Raw genomic sequence first — 14,620 nt, forward strand, 5'->3', positions numbered from 1 at the left:
TCCTGGCAGAAAGAAAGACAAGAAGGAAAGGGAGAAGAGAGGAGGAAAGAGGAGGCTTTAGGAAATCTTCATACATTCCTACAAATTTTGTCAATTTTAATTGTATCAAGATGAGAAGCTACCAAAAGCATTAAATTGAAATTATTTAATTTCACAGCTTGACAAAACTTCAAAAGTTTGATAGAACAAACTCTTGACAAGGCTATAGGAAAAGAACCCACCTAACATGTTGCTGGAAATTTGACAGAACACAACCAATCTCAAATGCATTCAGCAATCCAACTTCCAGGAATTTCTACTACATATGTACTTGAATCTGGGTGAGATGATGTATGAATATTGTCATCCATTGCAATATTAACTGTAATTGCAAATGTTTGGAGACAATCCAAATGTCCATCAATAGAGATTGCTTTACTAAATTATGCCACATCATCATAAACGAAATGAAGAAAATGCTTTCTATATATGCAGAAACACAAAATCCATCAAATATTATTACAAAGAGACAATGTGTGCATGTCATTTTGTAAAAACAATGTGGAAAGTACAAATTTAAAATTTATGTGCATTTGCACAAATATTTCCAGAAGCCAAGCATGGTGGCTCATGCCTATAATCCTAGCTACTCAGGAGGCTAAGGTAAGGAAGAGCCTGGTTCAAAACCAGCCTAACAAAAATGTTGAGTTCCTTTCTCAATCAATAAGAGCTGAGTGTGCTAGCATGTACCTGTCATCCTTCTACACAGGAAGCATAAATAGGAGGATTATGGTCCAGGATAACCTAGGCAAAAGTATGGGACCCTATTTGCAAAATAAATCAAAAGGACTGAAAGGTAGAGCATCTGCCTAGCAAGCATGAGGTTTTGAATTCAAACTCTAGTACCCAACAAATAAACATTTGTAGTAAATTTTTAAATACAAAAGTGATAACTGGTTACTAGTTGGGTGAGGTAAAACATAGGAAGTCCGATTCCTCTAAATTCTAATAACCAAATACGACTACGTAAAGCAGCTGGAATATTGCCTAGTCATTTGGTTTTCTACAGCAGAACACAAAAGACTGGGCAACTTCTTTCTAAACAACAAACATTTCTTTCTGCTCTGGAAGGGATTTAAGGAAGGAAGGAAGGCTGGCAGTGACCTTTTGCTGATCATATCATAATTCGTTACAAAAATAAGAAATGAGCACCAGTGGCTCATGCTTGTAACCCTGTCTACTCAGGAGGCTGAGAGCTGAGGATCAAGGTTCCGAGGCAGCCCCAGCAGGAAAGTTGTTAAGACTCTTATTTCCAATTAGCCACAAAAACAGCCAGAAGTAGAGCTGTAGCTCAAGTGGTAGAGTGCTAGCCTTGAGCAAAAAAGCTCAGGGACAGTGCCCAGGCCCTGAGTTTAAACCCCTGGACCAGCATAACAAAAAAGGGTGAGAATGACAAGTGACATCAACAAACATACACAGAGCTAGCTAAGCCACTGGCTGAGAGATCTGCCAGTTACCACCAGAAACAATGGTCTTCTCTGACCAGCCAGGCCCACTAGGGTCTTTCCTCTGAGCTCCAGACCTGCCACAAAGCCCAACTTCAGAAGGTGGTATTTCATGTGTGGACGTTGAGTTCGTGCCCCTGGCTAGATACCAGCACACACAGGCTGGGTTTACTGTGTGTATGACTTGCTTACCTTGGCTAGAATGAACCTCTGGAAGGACAGGATATGTTTATAAATCTTTTTATATACCAGCTCAGCTAGAACTAAGCCAAACTTGATAAATATTTGCTGATGGATGGGAAAACCAGAAATGGATCATCATCCCTAAATCAGAGAAAAATGGACCATTCAAGATTACAAGAGCATCTATTTTAGAGTTGTGCAAATCTAATTCTGCCTGCCTTTGGTACCTGGTACCAGGATTAGATGTGGCCTCTGGTGAAACCGGGTGTCTCCAGCAACTACATGAAGTGACCTTGGGCGGCTTTCTGCTTCTACCCAGCTACAATTTCCTCCTCCCTAAAAGCGTTCAGTAATGAGCAGGATTTCTCAAGTTACAGGCACATCTAGCACAATCTGCAAAGCCTGGAGCAGAGCATGGATTAGTCATGGTCATGACCACTGTTTGTACAAACTGGGAGCTGCCCAGGATCACGTGACTCCCAGAGGCCCACAGTATTCCTATGCATGAGGTGTGTTTTGTTGTTGTTTGTTGTTGTTGTTTTTAAGCATCAAACCTCAATCCCATAATATGCTTTGTTGAGCCCTCCCAAGCTCAGCCACTTTCCATTAAGTCACTAACAGCACTTTTCAGGAGCTTTCACAGTATTCTTTGTATACCAAACTGCCCTGATGGAATGGGCTGGAAATAATGCAGAAACCTCAAAGCAACACACCACCACCTAGAAAACAAATTAAGAAAGAGAAGACTGAGCTTACAACTTGTGGTATGTCTATTAGCACAGTGTTTATCTGTGCTCCATTTTGTTATTTGTAAGATGGTTCAGGAGAACAAGAAGATATCCCTGCCCAACTATCCATGAGACATCTGTCTTCAGCCGTGTTGCAAACCAGGGAGAGTAAGATGGAAGACTGTCCAGTGCTTCCCAATCTTACCCTTGTGCCCTTGGCACAAACAGCTGAAGCTGGGATGCAATATATTCTAGACATGGTTTGTGCGAACATCAAAGGTTTGTGAGTGCAGGGTTCATGCCTGTAATCCTAGCTACTCAGGAGGCTGAGATCTGAGGATCACAGTTCAAAGCCAGCCTGGCAGGAAAGCCCCTGAGACTCTTACCTCTAATTGAAATATGGCTCAAGTGGTAGAGCACTAGCCTTGAGCAAAGAGGAGCTCAGGGACAGCACCTAGTCCCGGAGTTCAAGCCCTGGGACTGGCAAAAAATAAATAAATAAATAAATAAATCATGAAGTTGGATGTTTGATTCCCAGTGCAACACATGTCAAGAGGTTATGGGCCCTTTAAGAGGCAGGGACTAGTGAGAGATCATTAGGTCTTTGGGGAACCTGCCCTTGGAAAGGATTGAAGTCGTTTCTCCTGGGACCCTTGGGAGGGATTTCAGAAAAGTGCAGGAAGGGCCCCTCCCTGATTTCTGATTACTCTTACTCCTGCCATTATGATGTCATCTGTCATGGGCCCTCACCAGTGCCAAGCAGAACACTGTGACCTGAATAAAGCTCTTTAATGAATTATCCAGACTCGCGTATTTTGTGATGATGGTGGAACACAGTTAACACTGCTGTTGCCTGTGAACATAGGAAAGAGTTTTTCTTTTCAAAGAGAGACTGAGCTTGAAATTATTCTCCATGACATAGCCCCCAAGTCCTCTGGGGACTAATGATCTAGATTTTAAAAAAAGCAGTTCTTCTGTTCCAAGAGAATCATGGGGTAGAGAATCAAACCCCAAATGCCTGTGAGTGAAGCCTGAAGCAGACTTCAAAACCCAGCTCTTGAGAAGACAGGAGGACTTGGACAGCAGTGAGGAATCAATCACTGACCCAAGAGGTGTGGGCCTGGGCTGCAGTATCAGCTTCCCCCTCCACTCACAGAGTGACTTTGACTCAGTCCTGTTCCTGAACCCTCTGTTTCCCCATGTATACAGTAAGGGGTGGACTGGGGAAATCCACAGTTCCTTCCAGGTCTGTTGCCCTTCTTCATACAGACTTCTGCTTGTTTCCCCCATTCTTACAGACAGGAAGTGATGATGCTTTGTCTAGCTGGTCTGGGCTACTGCATTTGATCCAGCCTGCCTTTCCTGAGAGCTGCCCCATGGTTCTCAGACTCACTTCGCCAGTCACCAACTCTGAGCCAGTTTCCTACAATCCTCTAACGCATACTCTCTACTGGTTCCATCTCTGACAGAACCCTGGCTGTCAAACACAGTAGGTAATCAGTACCTCGTATGATCTGTATGCCCAGAGTGTATCTGAGAAAGGTGGAACATAGCCCCTCTCAGCTTCTCATGACCCTGACATTGAGAGTCCCTTACTTCCTCACTGGGGAGAATACATTTTCCCCTACTGTCAGTCATATTCCAGACAAGGGAAAATGAAGTAACTGGGCACTTAGTGGCTCATGCCTGTTACCCTAGCAGTTCAGGAGGCTGAGATCTGGAGGGTCATGGTTCATGGCCAGCAAAGAAAAATTTGCTAGACTCCCATTTCCAAAAAATCAGCAAAAAAAAATGGCTAGAAGTTCTGGCTAAAGTGGTAGAGCTCTAACCTAGTAAGCATGAAGCCTTCAGTTCAAACCACAGGAGGAAGAGAAGGAGGAGGAGGAAGAGGAGGAGGAGGAAGAGGAGGAGGAGGAGGAAGAGGAGGAGAAGGAGGAGGAGGAGGAAGAGGAGGAGGAGGAGGAGGAGGAGGAAAAGGAGGAGGAGGAGGAGGAGGAGGAGGAGGAGGAGGAGGGCGACTGATGACAAGAAGGACAAGGAGGACGAGAAGGGGGAAGGAAGAAAGAAAATGAGACCCCTGAATTGTTTCGCCTTTTTGTTTTTTAAATGTTTCACAAAGGCTTGACCTTAAGGTTTGTTGTAATTTAGTTTACCTTATACTACTTTTAATGATAGAATTCCCTAAATGCATTTTAATGAGAACAAAATATTCTGCCAACTTTACCTTCCCATTTTACAGTTATTGCTGAACACCTGAAAAGACAAATAGCCAAGCTTAGACAAGTGTGTGAATCTTCAGAGTATGTGAGATTCCTATGTCCATGAGCTACAGCAAGCCTACAGAGGAGAGTGAAGGGATTCCCGGGTAAGTGAAATCAAAGTTCCCAGAATCCTTTGCCATTTTTGAGATCTTAGCTTATATCTTTCTCTTCCTCCTACAAACACAGAGTTGCCAAACACCTGGAATATATTTAAGGAAAAGGGGGGGTGGGGAGGAAAGAAAGAGAAGGAAGAAAAAAGGAAAGGAAGGAGGGAAAGACGGGAGGGAGGGCTGTAGATTGCATTAAGCTGTTTTGCTATGGAGAGATCAGTGGATCAGTGGCAGGATGTGTTAAACTTTTTATGTTCAGTTCATAAAGTGGAGATTGCTATCTAAGATCTCTGAAGTTGAAGAAAATGCGGAGCCCAGCAAACCCTCCTGCTAGGGCTGAGGAGACTAGGAATGGGCTGGGGTCGGGAGGAAGGGTTTCACGCGCTCAGAATAATGGATGTGAGAACTACATAGAAGACATTCAAGTTTACCTCCATCTTCTACTTTGGGATAGTTCTAGGCCACGAGGGTCAGAGTTTGCTGAATTACCATGAGCAGGAGACTGGGAAAAAGACCCAGTCCTCTCTGGTATGCAGCCAGGAAGGAAGGCTAGGCCAGCTAGCTTTTTCTCTCATTTGATGCACCCATCTTTTTTTGTGTGCTGACAGTGAAATGAAACAGTTGCTTCGTACCCAAACTTCTTACTGCTCATCCCAGGATGCAGTCCCAAGTTCAGCAGCTGCCCATAGCCTGTCCCGACCTGGCAAGGTAGGCATCTGCTCAGGCTGCCAAGTAGTGAGGAGTGCACAGCCTCTCCCCTGGCATCTTTCTGTGCACTCTGGTACTGAGTCATCTTTCTCCTCCATAGCCTGGGGCAGGCAAGGAGAACTAAACTCTAGGCAGGAAGGAACACTGGCCCTTGGACATCCTGTCAGATTTCTGCCCTTGAAGGCTGACTCTAAAGACTTTGCAGCTGGTTTCATGGTAACCATAAGCTAGTATGTGTGGAAAACTGGTAATTCTGCAAAGTGCAGCATAACTGGCCTTGTGAGGTGCTGGAAGATGAGGCTGAAAGACAGATGAGGGACGGGGGGAGAGTCATTTGCTCAATATGTTTGCAAACTGGAATGATATCTTGGTATCAATATCTTTTTTGCTTTTGTCTTCCTGGATATGTGATACATTGTCCTCTGTCTGACACATTCATTTCATGTTCTGTAAGGAATACAAGAAGAAAGGATTGATATTTGCCTTTTGACATGCAAAAGAAGAGTTTTATAACATTCTTGCTATATAATTAGAATATCAGTAAACTGCACATGTGTATAATTTACAGTTTGTGACTTTTGACATAGGTATAATGCCTCATCCAACAATGCAGAGTAACCAGGAATGTAGAAGTGGGGTGGTAAGAAAGAAAGGAAGGAAGGAAGAGAAAGAGAGAAAAGAAAGGAAGGAAGGAAGGAAGGAAAAAAGGAAGGAAGGGAGGGAGGGAGGGAGGAAGGGAAGAAAGAAGGAAGGAAGGAAGGAAGGAAGGAAAAAAGGATGGAAGGAAGGAAGGAAGGAGGGAGGGAGGGAAGGAGGGAGGAAGGAAGGGAAGAAAGAAGGAAGGAAGGACACAAAGACAATCTCAGAAACCAAAGTCAGGAACCAAGGGATACTTGCAGGGCAAAGGCCCCTAGTTCATCTCCCAGGTAGTTTTTATTATCCAGTTTTACATTCAGGAAAGGCAGTAGACTTTGTACAGAACTAGTGAAATATAGTGAACAACAACTTCCTCCTCCTCTTCCCCCTCCCCCCCCCCTCCTCCTCCTCCTCCTCCTCCTCTCCCTTCCTCCTTCTGCCATGGGGCTTGAACTTGGGGCCTGAGTGCTATCCTTGAGCTTTTCTTGCTCAAGGCTAGGATTCTACCACTTTGAACCACAATGCCACTTCTGGTTTTCTGGTAGTTAATTGAAGATAAGAGTCTCACAGACTTTTCCTGCCCAGGCTGGCTTCAAACCATGATCTTCACATCTAAGCCTCCTGAGTATGTAGGATTACAGGAGTGAGCCACCATTACCCTGCCTGAATTTCTCTTTTATTTTTTTTTTTCTTTTTGCTTATGTGGTGCTGAGGAATCGAACCCAGGGCCTCAGGCATGCAAGGCAAGCGCTCTACCACTGAGCCACCTTCCCAGCCCCTGAATTTCTCTTTTAATCACAAGGCAAACATCATTCTAGTAGAACAACCTTAAGCTGATCATTACACTCTTAAACTAACATTCTTTCTGTCCCCCCCCCCCCCCCGCCCTTCTTGTCAGCTGTGATGTTTGAACTTGGGGCCTGGGTGCCATCCCTATCTTGGATATGGGTCAGGGATAAGAGCCAGGGCCACCATTTCCCTGTGCATGCTTTTGCACGCCACTCAAGTGACACTTGTCATGTAGGCATTCTTGACACTGTGCCACCGCAATCTGCCAAGTGCGCCTTCGGCCTTGCTTAGAGAGAACAATGGTCCCCAACAGTACCCACCTGTGAAATGGGCAACACAATCAAGATGGTAAACACATCCACCACTCCCAAAACGTTCTTAGCTTCCCACTTGGTTCCCAGGTAAGCCCTGATCGCTTTCCATCCCTGTGAATCAATTTGCATTTTTCAGGATTTTATGTCACTGATGTAATCAAATAGCATAATATTTACATGTGTCGTCTGGTTTCTTTCACTCTGTGTGAGTACTTTTAAGATCTATACTTGTGGTTGCATGAATCAATAGGCTATTTCTTTTTATTCCTGAATAATATTCCACCATATATATATATATATATATATATATGTAGAGAGAGAGAAAGAGTTAGATACATTTATATGGACACAATCTGTTTATCTGTTTACCAACTAGTGGATGTTTGATTATTACAAGCAAAGCTGCTGTGGACAGTGGTATACAAGTATTTGTGTGGACACAAGATTTTTAGGAATGGAATGGCTGAGTCATAGCTGTGTTTTGACTTTTTAAGAAACTGCGGATCTGTTTTATAGGTTTGCCATTTTATCCTCCACTATCCAAGTATGTGAGTTCCAGTCGCTCCACACCCTCATCAACACTCGGTATGGTCAGTATAAAATATTAGATCTTAGTTGGCATATAGGATAGTTCGTTACAACTGCAATTTGTACTTCCCAAATGCTGAGTGACATTCAAAATACAAATGGTTGCAGGCTGCCTACCACAAAGCAGGCTCCCATACCGTGTTCAGAGCTGAAGGCTGGCTGCGGCAGAATTCTCTCTTGCTTGGTGGAGCTTACTTTTTTGCTCTATTAAGGCCTTCAAATGATTGAATAATGCATCTCTGCATCATAGAGGACTATGTACTGACTCTAAGTTCACTGATTTTAATGTAAATCACATCCCCAAACATCCATAGAAACATCCAGAATAACATTTGACCAGGTACAGTATCTGAGCATAAAATTATCTGACATAGAAATTAGCCAACCATGAATAGACTACTATGCTGCCAGTTACAAAAAAAAAAACCAGCTTTGTATATACTGAGACACTATTTCCAAAACATATGAAGGGAACAAAAGCCAGATTTAAATCAACATGTACAATATTCTACCACTTTTTTAAAAATTTTCCTGAGAGGCAATTCGTGTGACTATTGTAAGAAATTGCTATGAGGAAAGGAGGAAGTTGCTTCTGAAAAGGAGAATGGAGAGGCCAGGGAATAGGAAAGACATTTTACTTTTTATGTTTTTATTTATTAAATATAATTTAAATACCCTGTATAGTTGGCTTGTACAGAGACGCCCCTGTCTTCATTCTCCAGGGCTGCAGGATTGAAACAGGCATTTGGAACAAAGGCTGAGGACAGGCAGAGGTGGAGACCAGAAGCATGCACTGTAGTAGGGTGGACAGAATCTCACCGCGCAGCCCACCTCTGTGTAGCTGATGGGTAGGTGGCTTATGCCAGGGACCAGGGAAGGTATGGCTGGAACTCAGAGGAAGGAGAAGGGGCCAGGGAGGGCTGAAGAGGGGGAGCCGGCCAAGCCACCTCCTCCACCCCTGCAGCTGGCTGGACATGCAGTGCCTTTTGCTTTGCAGTCAAGTTGCAGTTGCTCATTTCTTGGCCTGAGAATGGAGATGATGACTTAGATCCCCAGGCCTTGTGCCTCACCCAATACAACCTCTTTCTGGCTACAGAACCCCTGACCTGGCATTCCAGGTCTACATGGAGACCTCTTGCATCCAGAGAGCCCAATTTTCTGAAATGGTGAGGAGTGGGAGATAGGTGAACTTCTGCTTCCTTAGAGCTGAGGATTCAGACTCCACAATAATAGGACTTGGCAAAAAAGAAGAAGAAGAAGCAGCACGAGCATGTGTTGCACATGTGGTAGTAGTTAATGGCATGCTGCCATGACAGCGTAATTCCAAATTCCTCCAATCCTCTGTCTTCTTTCTCAGACTGTGCCACCCTCCCTCCCACTTCCCCTGAATTCCCCATCCTCCCCGCTTTAGACTGACCCACTCCTGCTTCTCAATGTCATACTGACCACCCCCCATCCTTCAGTGGCTGTTTTCAGAACCATGAGCACAGATCCCAAGGCCAGCTCCTATCTCTCACTCAGCCCTGCATGCTTTGCAAGGGAGGCTTGGTTGATGTCGTTGGTTTCTTGTTGTGTGTGATGAGGGCATCCCTGAGGATAGTTCTTCTTTTCTTGTCCTTTCTCTTCCTTGCAGAAAACTAGCATTTTATAGGTCAGGAGACCAGTAACTAACTCAACTGCCTACTCTCATTGATGGCAAAGAGAAAAATGTAAAAAGGAGTTTGTTCCACTGGTCTAGTGGCCTTTAAAAATGTAACAGCCTTTCTTTTTGCCCTTCTCAATGTAATATCAAGCTAAATTCTTATTTCCTGTCCTCTCCTAAGAAGTTTAACGTTCATTTTTTTTCAGTACTCTGAGAGAAGTGAAGCTCATATTTTCCTCACCCTTGTGGTGTTAGAAGCCTCTGTGACCGAGTGCAGGGTCCCCTGACTGAGCCCCTTTGTTTCTCTGCCCTAACTGAAAAATCACAGAGTGCTCTGACTGCTCAGTGACCCAGCCAGCTGCAGCCTTTTCCCAGCAGGCTTCAGGCCAAATTGAGGCCTTGAACATTCCCAAGCATTGATAAAGATATTTATCCTGTTGTCCCAAACACTGAAAGACAGTGGCCTTGATCCTGAGCCCGGATTCTTCAAATCCTCATGCAACCCCCCTACCCTGGTCCATGGGCTGTACACATGCAAAGGTTAGGGAGTCCCTTTCCTTTCTCTGCTGCCAAAAGGGTAAGCTACAGCTTCTAGAAAGTTTCCCAACATTTGCTTTGGCCTGACCATCATGGTGCTCACTGCTTCTTTCTCTGAAATTCCATCCAGCAACATCTTGGAGTGGTTTGGAGGGGAACTGTCCTCCTACAGCTTTGGGGGTCACTTCCACCAGGGAGTCAGGAGGAAAACAATGCAGTCGCTCCGATGGACCACCCATCTCTATATTTTATGGGAGCTTTTCCCCTTGAGGTAGAAATAGGGTTTCTGCTATGTATCCTATCTGGCATTTAGGCATAAATTCAGGTTTTCTTGATGTTTTCCTATTAGAAGCTGAAGATTATAATTTTGGATTTAAAAGTACTCAGCTATGCGCTGTTTTCATGATATACCTATAACATACATGTATGAAAGAATTAAAAAATGTTTAAACAAGACAATATACATTAGGCAAATGGTAATCACACAAAGGTTGACCTCAGACAAAATAGATTTTAAAGATAAAAATGTATCTGGGATAAAATTTTTTTTAAAAATCCCCTTGCTGGACACAGTTGGCTCATGCCTGTAATCCTAGCTACTCAGGAGGCTGAGATCTGAGGATCATGGTTTGAATCCAGCCCAGGCAGGAAAATCCAGGAGTCTCTTGTCTCCAATTAGCTACGAGAAAACAGGAAGTGGCACTGTGACTCAAAGTGGTAGAGCACTAGCCTTGAGCATAAAAAGTTCAGGCACAGTGCCTAGATCCTGAGTTCAAGCCGCACCACTGGCAACAACAACAAAGATCCCATGATAAAATAGGAAGGTACATGGGGCTGTGGGGAAGGAAGTGATGGTAGGGGAAAAACAAAGGAGGAAGTAACACTGCTTGAGAGGAAATTGACTCATTACCTTACTCATGTAACTGTAAACCCTCTGTACAGTATCTTTACAATAAAATATATGTACAAATAATAGGAAGGTACAACAATTCCAAACCTGTATAGCGCCTATTTATTTACTCATTTCTGCATTTTATGTCAGTACTGGGACTTGCACTCGGCAAGAAAGAAAAGTGTGGAAAACCATAGTTAACATATGTGGTATTAGGTGGAGATAACTCTCTATCTTTCACATTTCTGGATGTCTTGAATGCAGATTTCACTCCAGATCATCTGTTCAAAGCAGCAGCATAGCATACACAGTGAAGAGCCTGGGAACACAAAGCCAAACAAATAGTCTCAATATTAAATTGTCATGAATAGTGTTTTAAGGACTCTATGAGAATGTGACTTTTCTTCATCCTCTATTCTCAGAGCTATAAAAGCTCAATCTTGAGCCAGGCACCGATGACTCACGCCTGGAACCCTAGCTACTCAGCAGGCTGAGATCTGAGGATCACGGTTCAAAGCCAGCCCAGGCAGGAGAGTCCATGAGACTCTTATCTCTAATTAACCACCAAGAAACTAGAAGTGTCACTGTGTCTCAAACATTAGAGTGCTCGCATTGAGCTGAAGAGCTCAGGGACAATGCCCAGGCCCAGAGTTTAAGCCCCACAATCAACAAAACAAAACAAAAAATTAGATTAGGCTCTCTCTCTGTCTCTGTCTTTCTCTCTGTCTCTCTGTCTCTGTCTCTGTCTCTGTCTCTCTCTCTCTCTCTCTTTCTCCTCTCTCCTCTCTTCTCTCTCTCCTTCTCTCTTTTGTAGTGGGGCTTGAACTCAGGGCCTGGGCACTGTCCCTAAGCTTTTCTGCTCTAGGCTAGTGCTCTTCCACTTTAAGCCACAGATCTATTTCCATTTTTCTGGTAGTTACTTGGAGATAAGAGTCTCAGACTGGGCTGTGAATATGGCTTAGGTAGAGTGCTTGCCTAGCATGCATGAAGCCCTGGGTTCAATTCCTCAGTATCACATAGAAAAAGCCAGAAGTGATGCTGTGGCTCAAGTGGTAGAGTGCCAGCCTTGAGCAAAAGAATCTGGACAATGCCCAGGCCCTCAGTTCAAGCCCCAGGAGCAGCAAAAAAAGTATCAGACTTTTCTATCCTGGCTGACTTCAAACTAAAATCCTCAGATCTCAGCCTTTTGGGTAATTACAGGCATGAGCCACCAGCACCTGGCTTCCCCCTCCCCCCCCCCTCCATTTATGAGACTATTTCCCTTTCTATAGCAACTTTTCCCATAACTTCTGTTCACTCAGTGAATGGGGGTAAGGGCTCAATCACACACCTGGAAGTGTGTTTATTTATTTAATGTTACTGGTGGTTTGAACTCAAGGTCTTATACTTGTTAGACAAGGTCTCTAACACTTAATCTATGCCTCATGTTCTCTATGCTTTGTTGTTTTTCAGATAGAGTCTCTTGCTGGAGATTTCCTTAGCAGGCCTTTGACTGAAATCCTACTATCTATGCCTCCTGTATAGTTGGGGTTACATGTATCACCCAGGTTTGCTGGTTGAGATGGTGCGGGGGGGTCTCAATAATTTTGCCTAGGCTACCCTTGTTTGTTCTTTATCTCCACCTGTAGGCATCAGCCACAGCATCTAGGCAGACAATTTATTCCTAATTTAACTGGAGCAGGTCTTACAGGGTAAAAGAGTCTACAAGAAAACCTGAGGTGCCTTGCTGGTTTGTCATAATCCGGGGAGGAGGTGTTCTAATGTGTCAGGCTCTGAATATAAACAAGAAGAGCTGTTAAAAATTCTCTGTCCCGAACATACTTCCATATTCACACTGTACCATCATGATGGCTTGTTTTTTACCTGTCAACTTGACGAGGCTATGGGATGCCCAGATGGCTTGTTGAGGATTATTTCTGCATGTCGGTGAGGACATTTCTAGAAAAAGTCAATACTAGAATCGGTGGAGAGAATAAAACAGATGTCCCTCCCCAGTGTCCTTCATCCAATCTGTTGAATGCCTCTGTCCTAGTGTTTTCTACTGTTATCACAGAATGCCACAGACTGGATAACTTATTGCTAGAAGTATTCCTTCCTGTTCTGAAGCCTTAGAAACTCAGAGACTGGTGGCAGCCTCCGATGAAGGCTTGTGCTATGAAGGCTAATTGGGAATGGCACTTGACTGATTCCTACTCTTATCAAAATGTTTGCTGCGGTGTGTTCTCTGACTTCCCCGATTTTCCACAACCATTATTGTATTTAGTTCCTTTTGCAAGTGAGGATCCTGGGGAGGGAAGCAGAGAACTGAAGTGAATCATTTAGGGAGGACCAGGTGAAAGCCGAGAGCCTGGATTTCACTCAGTCTTTCACTTACTAAGTCACCCAGCAAAGGAGATACCCGGGAAATGAGCTTGTTCTTAACCACCCTGGGATGTTTCTAATTCCCACTGGTTTTCAGGAAAGGCAAATCTCAATCTTGGACAGATTCACATTTGGCTGTCTATACTTGGAACATCTAGAAAAAATGTTGAATTGTCTGATCTGAACACCCATGCTTTAGTTTTTCCATCTAGGAAGTGGAAACTATTTACTCACTCATCCATCCATTCGTTCTTTCATTAGACTTCACTTGAACAGTGAATAAGACAGGGTCTCTGTCCCTGCAGAAGGGCTGGGGGTAGGGTGGGAAGATGGGGTGTGGCAGGTAAACCCTTAACCTATACAAGATGATATGTCCCCAAACACTGAATGAGCACAATCCATAATTAATTCAGCCAAGAAAAGAACACCTGACACCTGAGCTGGGTCTGGAATAACTTTGGTGGAAAGCAAGCAAAGTCTCAGCTTCCAGGTTTCAGGTGCCCTAGGTGTAAAGTTCCCCTGGCCGTTCAGCATCCCAGGGCAGATGAGGGCAAAGAAGGGGCCAAATGTGCCCAACACCCCCCAGTGAGAAGAACAGAGAGGGCAGAGAGGAGAGGGACCTCTCCTCAGTTGATCTTGAGGGCTCATCCCCAAACCAAGAAGAATGCCCCCCAGTCCTTGCCACTCTTTGGAAAAGGATGAGACATGTCTTTCAAAAACCCACTGGAACCTGGGCACCGGTGGCTCACACAGGTAATCCTAGCTACTCAGGGCTGAGATCTGAGGATCAAGGTTCAAAGCCAATCTGAGTAGGAAAGTCCATGAGACTCATCTCTAATTAAGATAGAAGCAGAGTTTCGGCTAAAGTGGTAGAGTCCCAGGCTTGAGCGAAAAAGCTAAGGGACAGGGTCCAGACCCTGAGTTCAAGCCCCATTACTGGTACACACACACACCACCACCACCACCAACAACAACAACAACAACACCACACCACACACACAAAACCACTAGAAAGACTAGAGACATGGTTCAAATGGCAGAGAGAAAAAAAAAACAACCTGGACACTTAAGTGAGGCCAGGAGACTAAGGCACAGGAGAGTATAGACTGGCCATGGAGTAACTGCTTTGGTCACAATCTATTCTCCAGCAAGTCTGCTGTGGCCCACTTCAAGTCAAACCCGGAGCCAAGAGCTGATGGCCCTGACAGTCTGGTAAAGAGAAACAGCTAATTGGGAGAATTCGTATGTACATGGTGTAGCTGCTGTTCATTTATAATAGATGTTAATTGTCTTGTTGTCCTGTCAGACTCTAAAGTGTCCTGACTCTCTCAGTGGCCTAAAGAGCCCTGAAAGCCTTGACTTTCTTAAAATACTTTTGCAGTTTGCC

This window comes from Dipodomys spectabilis, unplaced genomic scaffold (genome assembly GCF_019054845.1).
Source record: "Dipodomys spectabilis isolate Male_0828 unplaced genomic scaffold, ASM1905484v1 ptg000066l, whole genome shotgun sequence".
NCBI lineage: Eukaryota > Metazoa > Chordata > Mammalia > Rodentia > Heteromyidae > Dipodomys > Dipodomys spectabilis.